This window comes from Cynocephalus volans, chromosome 3, assembly GCF_027409185.1.
Source record: "Cynocephalus volans isolate mCynVol1 chromosome 3, mCynVol1.pri, whole genome shotgun sequence".
Lineage (NCBI taxonomy): Eukaryota > Metazoa > Chordata > Mammalia > Dermoptera > Cynocephalidae > Cynocephalus > Cynocephalus volans.
This window is the reverse complement of record NC_084462.1, coordinates 3,090,441-3,097,481: the sequence shown is the minus strand read 5'-3', so window position 1 is coordinate 3,097,481 and position 7,041 is coordinate 3,090,441. Positions and strand designations below refer to the sequence as shown.

At 52.2% G+C, this 7,041-nt stretch overlaps 1 pseudogene; it reads right to left on the bottom strand.

Moving 5' to 3' along the window:
- Window positions 1-1,018: 1,018 nt before the first annotated feature.
- Window positions 1,019-5,429, bottom strand: LOC134374059 (kallikrein-1-like; annotated as a pseudogene).
- Window positions 5,430-7,041: the final 1,612 nt, after the last annotated feature.

The window sequence follows — 7,041 nt, the reverse complement described above, 5'->3', positions numbered from 1 at the left end:
AAAAACCCAGGACACTAAGGCTCAGGTGAGCTTCCCTAGTTGGAAACACTTTGTACACAATGTCACACATCATAGCTGGGAGAATTAAGTGCTGTCCATAAGACTCCACTGGAAGAGGGCAACTGCAAATTTGCCCCTGTTTTCTCCAACCTATATGGCTGTTTCCTTTGCTGGTTTTAATCTGTATCCTAACACTAAAAAAACAAAACAAAACAAAACATAAAAAACCATAGTATAATGGCTCTTCTGAGTTCTGTGAGTCCTACTAGAAAATCATCAAATCTGCAAGTGGCTTGGAGAACCCCCACACACACCCCACAGTGCATCAGCTTCCACAAACTCCAGTCTCTCCCCTTAGTCCCTCCCCCTACAACATGAAAGTGGGGTGGACAACATCCTTTCTCTGCTCACAATCATCTCTAGGCTTCCGCATGTCCCCAGGACAAAGTGGGTTATGTTTTCAGCTCCATCCTTGCTGTGTGTGGGTCAGGTGGGTTGTGCCTCCAGCTTATTCTCAGTGCTCCACAGAGACCATCTACCACGGGCCACTGTCCATGCCCCCAGGGCAGGCCACATCCCTCCTTCCTCTCTGCACCACACAGATAACATGGCTACCCACTTCCTTACGTGCGTCCTCAAAGAGCCTATGTGAGAAAAAGTCTCCAGACATCGCCAGTGTTCCCTGGAGGGTGGGGAGACAAAATCACACCCATTTGAGAAACACTGGTCTGCACCTATCTCTGCCTCTTCCTTTTCCTCGCAGCCCCTGACTCCACACTTCAATATGCAGTTGGGGAGCACTGGGGAGGATCTAGCTTGGGCCAGGCGGGTTCTGAGCTTCTAGCTGCCTAGTATCTAGAAAGGCCAGTTGTTGCCAGAACTTGATGTTGTACCTGATTTTACGAGAGGCGGGGGGGCAGGACAGAGGTGTTCAGGGTTTGGCTGCCATGGCGTCCTGACCCAGGTCTGACAAGCCATCGGCTTGCCATAGTTTGGGTTTGCCACACGACTGAGGGCCTCATGATGTGATACCTTGAAGCATGTCATTACAGATCAGTGGGGCCCCTGAATCTTCCTAAGAGTAAAAGGGAGACACAGAGAGTGAGAAACGACAGCCCTAATTTCTGCCTGGGAAACCCCATCTCGCAAACCTGGGTTGGCAGATCACTGGTAGCAATTCCCCAGCTATGGGGAAAGAGAAAAATGTCTCCTGCCCACTCACAGAAAAAGGTAGACAGGAATCCCAGCAGAGGGGACAGGGTTCAAATCCTGGCCAGTGGGGAAGGGACTCCAGAGTCCAGCACCTGCGCAGGTGGATGAGGTGCAGGAGGCCAGTCCCTACAGACAGGTCAGCTAGAAAAGGAGCAGGACCACCTATAGAGCCCTCCCTGCCTCAGGTCAGCCCTGTCATTACTCATTCCCTCCCTGGCCCCTGCCTTCCTCCTCCCAGCAGTCTGATCCCCACATAAACCCCAGAGCGAGCCTGGGAACACCTGAGTCAGGCCCTGTCCAGCTTCTTCTCAGCACCTTCCAGAGCTTCTGCCTCATCAGAGGAAAAGCAGCACGCTCACATGGCCCAGGTGAGGTCCTGCAGGTGGCTTCTCTCCTCCCTCTCTGAAGCCACCTCCTGCCATCCCCTGTCCCTCCCTCCAGCCACACGGGTCCCTCACTGCCTCTCACACCCTCCGGGTCCTCTCCTCTTGGGCCTGGCACTTGCTCTTCCCTCTTTTCCTACCCAAATGCCACAGGACTCACCCCTCACCTGTGGCAGGTGTTTGACCTCACCTTCAGCAGGAGGTCCCCTCCCAGGTACACCGTTTATGTCCCGAGGCTCTCCCCATCTCTCCTCCCTGCCCCTGTAGCTCTATCACCTCCTGACACCCTGGGTCATTTCTGTGTCGTGTCCACTGTTTCTGTCTGTCTCCTCTCCCTAGAGTAGGGGCTCCATGAGGGAAGGGCTGTTCTCTGTTCTGCTGTCTTCCCGGGGTCTAGGGCAGTGCCAGGCATGTAGTAGATGCTCAGTTAATAGGTGCTGAGTGTAGGAACAAGTGAACTGTGATGTGAGAATCAGATGGTACCTTGAGGGAGGAAGGAAAGGGAAGGAAGCAGGAGGGAGAGATGAGGCACAGGGGTAAGGGGTTCCACTGGGAAGCATGGAGGCAGATGCCTGGTTAAATCTCACACCCCAGCCCAGAATCAGGGACCCCTCCCGCCTACCCCCTCAGGATCTTGGGGGAAGGCACTGGCTTACCCAGCAGGTGTTTTTGCCGCCCTTCAAGCATCTGGCACACAGCATGAACTCTGTCACTTTTCAGAGTAGGCTTTGTCACACAGATCAGTGGACATGAGATTGAAGTCCACACACTGGAGACTCTTTGGGAGAAAGACTTTGGTCCACGGGAAAACATGGCTGTGACCACAACCCAGTGGGCTTCTGTCCCTCCTCCCTCAGACCCAGGTGTCTAGGCCACATGGTCTGGCCCAGTCATACCTTTATCTGGTACAGATAAAGGCATAGCCCCAGCCAAAGGCATAGCAAATGCTCCCCAGTTCTGGTTGCTGGGTGGGCAGGCCCAGGACATTCACAGCATTTGTTATATTGGCAGGCTCTGAAAGGCAGAGCAGCATGAGGTCATGGCTGCTGTCACCATCTGGACTGAGGGTTCAGTTCTTCAAGAGGCTCATATTGTGGGAAGCTGTGGCTGACATGGACAAACTGGCCTGCATGTTCCTGCTCAAACAGGTTTTGCCAACCCAGCCACACCTGGTAATAGCTGGGGAGAGACAGGTATTGAGGCAATTAGGACAGAGGACGGGGAAGAGACATGGGGCACGAGAGTATGGGGAAGGGTCCCAAAAGAAAAAAAAGAAATAGAAAAACACAGGGGATGGGGCGAGAGGGCAAAGAGAGGAGGAGGAGGAAAGATATAGAGTTATGGAGAAATATAGGCAGTGACTGGGAAGAGGAGTGTGACAATGTCAAAGATGGAGACAGAAACAGTGAAAAAGAGAGAGCTAAAAAGAACAGAGGGAATTTGAAAGGCAGAAGAAGAGAAAACAGTGAAAATAGAGGGAGCAAAATAGAGACAGGAAAAGAAAGAGAAAAGACAGACAGTGAGAAATAGATGAAGGGAACAGGAAGGGAGTGAGAACTGGACAAAATGAGAACGGGACACAGGAAGTAAAAGGAGAGAATGAGAAGTAGAGGCAGAGGGGAAGCCAGGTGGTGACAGAGAGAAAGAGAGGGAGGACATGGAGGGGGGTGGGGCAGGTGCAGGAGGAGGAGAAGGGCCTGAGAGCAGCTCAGCTGCAGCTGGGGCTGTCCTGCAGGGACGGGAGGCCTGCCAGCAGCCCGAAGTCTGGCCCGCAGCCCAAGGTCGAAGTCCCCCTTCCCTCCCCTTTCTCTCTCCCTCTTCTTCCTCCTCCCCTCAATTGCCCCCACCCGGCTCCAGCTCAAACCAGTCCTTCCCTGGGTCTCCCCAGAGTGGACTCAGTGTCCTGCAGGGTGGGGCTGGGCACAGTAAGCAGTGTCGCCTCACACACACACACAACACACACACATGTTGGGGATCAATCTCTTCCTTCTCTCTGGGGGAGGGGGGTCCTCTTAGGCCCCTTCTGGGTGTGTGAGCAGGAGTGACGGGGGAGGAGGAGTGAGGCAGAGACCCAGAGAGAGAGAGAGGGGGCAGAGAGACGGAGGAAGAGACATACAGGGAAAGAGATGGCCGCAGAGACACCCAGACATGGACAGAGACGGGGAGAGACACTGAGACATGGAGACAGAGAAGAGAGAGGGAAAGAGAGACCAAAACACAGTCACACAGAGAGATACACACATTGCCAGATACCAGGAGGCACAGGGAGAGACACAGAGGGTGACCCAGGTGCCATGGAGAGGGTGATCCAGTCCCAGCTCTACTTTCCTCATGGGACGTGGACCAGCACCTGCCTTCTCTCCCTCAGTCCCCCAGCCTCACCTGAGGTTACCCCAGGGGAAACACCCAGTTGTTTATTCCCGTGGAGCACAGACACCCCCTCTGGTGACCCCAGGCCCCCACTCATGCTGTGATGCAATGAGCAGCCATGAGCACCCACCGGGGATACACCGGAATAGCCCAGCACTGGAAGTTGCTAAAATTGTACAGAGCTGCCTGCCAGGGCTGGGAGTTCTTCTCACACTTCCACCCTTCTATGACCTCGGACTAAATGGGGCACAGCACTTGCAGAGGGGCACTGGGTCATCAGAGGTAGGTTTGGCAGGAAGGCTGGGTACTGGACTAGGAGAAGAAACTGTGCTGTGGGTTTGAAGGACAAGGGGGCAGAGGACTGGGACTGGGGGTCAAGAGACATGAGCCACAGATCTGAGGAAGGGCCCAGAATTTTGGACCACTCCCTGGTTTGTGGGTTGGTAGCCAGTCCTGGGAGGGAAGACTTTATGCTCAGAGAGCAGAGCAGACCTCAGGAATCATGATAGGAGATGCCAAAACAGTGCTGGAGCAGGCACTGGGTCTGGGAGTCAGGTTCTTCTAAGTAATTGGGGTCTTGGACTGCTGAGGGATGTGAGACTGTGACAGAAGCTGTGTGTTCTGAGAGGATAAGGGGTTCTGAAAACCAGGGATAAGTGTCCCATGGAAGACATTCAGTTGATGGTAGAAGAAGGTTTTGCAGGATGTAGGGGGACCCAGGTTGAGGAAACAGTTATGACTTGGGTTGGGTTTTTGAGATTTTGAAAAGGATGCAGATTTGGGAATCGGTTCTGAGAGAACTGGCAGTTGTGGTTGTGGGTGCTTTGAGTTCATCCTGGGGAAAAGGCTGGCCATTAAATGGAGGGTCTAGGGCAAAGAGTCAAAGAATGAGAAGAAATTTTCAGAAGCCCAATACCAGACTGTGGGGCCCATTTGTTGTCTAAGGCCAGATAGCCTGGCTTGGAAGAAGCAGGGGTGTCTGAAGGAATCTGGGTTTCCTAGGAACAGGATTGGGGGCTTAGATCTCAAGGTCTAGGGCACAGGTTTGAGAGCTCACAGCTGGATGGGGAAAGTCAGTAGAATGTGGTAGGATTTAGCTGCTCAGGAGGAAGAACAGTGATCAGGGTCCAGGGAACCAATGGCTTTGGGAGAAGTTCTTGGAAGATTTTGAGACCGACAAAGAGAGACACAGAGACGGCTTGGGATTTTCCCTTTGGTAACACAACTGGGAGCAGGTTGGCTGGACAAGAGAAGAAAGTTCTCGTGTAACTTGGAGGGAGCAGTTGGGAATAAGGACTGAGAGGAACGTGACAGTGTGTAGGGAGGGTCTGGGGTAGATATTTAGAGTGGGGACTGGGAGGAAGAGGACTTATGGGGGATAAGGGCAGCATGATAACCCACTCCCCCTACCATCTCATCAGTCCACCCCAGAGACAGGGCAAGGCACAGAACCAGGAACCACATGGTGACAGAGGTGTCCAGGAGCAAGTGGTTAGCTTGGGGCTGGGGAACCTCCCGGATGAGCCTTATAAAGCCTTCATCCCCCCAGGACTCCACCTCCGCCCTGCTGGCACCAAGATGCTGGCCAAAGCCCTGCCCCTGACAGAGGAGCCTGGACAACCCCCTTTTGCACCGAGAGCTGTGGAAGTGGAAGGAAAGCCAGTACTTGCTGTTCTGAAGTGACTAGATCAACCTGGATGCATTTCCAGGGTCTGAAGCCAGACGGAGCATAGCCTGTAGCTCATGGAGACTTGATATAGGAGACACTCAGAAAAGAGGCTCAGGGTCAACAGAAACGGGACAATCCCTGACCCTCAATACAAAGTCTCTTATGCCTAAGCCTCATGGAAGTCCTCTGCACCCTAAGAGCCAATGTGTCCAGAAATACGAGCACCATGGGGCTGTGAGATTCCGTGAACCCCGTACCACTCTGAGCCAAGATGGTAGTCCTCCAATTTCTCATGTCTCTGAAATAGAAGACTTGGCATTCAGAACTCTCTGACTCTTGCACTCCCACACCCAGAATCCAGCTCCCCAAATCTACTGCTCTTCTCGTAAAATAACCTTGTGATCCCACAGATGCACCTGCCTAGCACCCTCCAATCCAGAAATACAAATCTTCCAGACCAAGTTCCCTAGCATCTCAAAATCCAATGTATTCCAAACTACGAAGGGTTGTAATGACCCCCACTCTCCCTGCTCCAGATCTGTACACTCAGTCTGCACAAAGCTATCCCTGTTGACATGCCCTCCCGGGTCAAGAGCATCTTCGTGCAAAATCCAATGCCCCTTCCTCAATAAAATCTTTAGATCTCAGGAGACCGATTTACACACCTCAAGATTAAGTGGCATTGAAAATAACATTTTGGGGTCTCAGAAGAGTATCAAGAACAAGAGCCCTGCCTCCTCCACTTTTAACTGTATAAGATTCTATAGACTTCCAACAAGTTGGTTATTTCAGCTGTTCAATAAAACCAGAGCAGCTCTCAAGGATCCAGCCCCAGCGGTGTCTCAAGGACTTGATCAAATCTTCCCCGTTTCCTAGGTGAGGAACCAGATCAACTGCAAGTATGGTGAGGAAGACAGAAGTAGACGCGGATAATCATAAGTTAAGACCATAAGGACCAGGATAGAGGGATATACTCAGCCAGTGGCCTGACATCCCCCACACATAGATCAAGTGTTCCCTAGAATCATCCAGTGAAAGGAAGTTCTCCTCAACTTGAGTGGGGACCTCCTGGATCCAGTATCCCCGAGTATATCCTAATCTCCATCCAAACCTCAACCAAAACCTGACCCAACCCAATTTAACATAATCCAATCCAGCTGTAGCACACACAACCCCAACCAACACATCAATCCAACCCAACTTACCTTAACCCAACACAACCCCTACATCTTTTCCCGTTTACAGTCACACCAAACTCATGCCCATCCTCACGTCCAGCAACATCCAATACCTACGCTTTCTACTTCCAAAACCAAACCTACCCTCATCCCCAATTCAGTCTCCACATATTTCCTATCCAATATCAAACCAAACCCATTCCATCCCAAACCCATGTCATCCCAGACC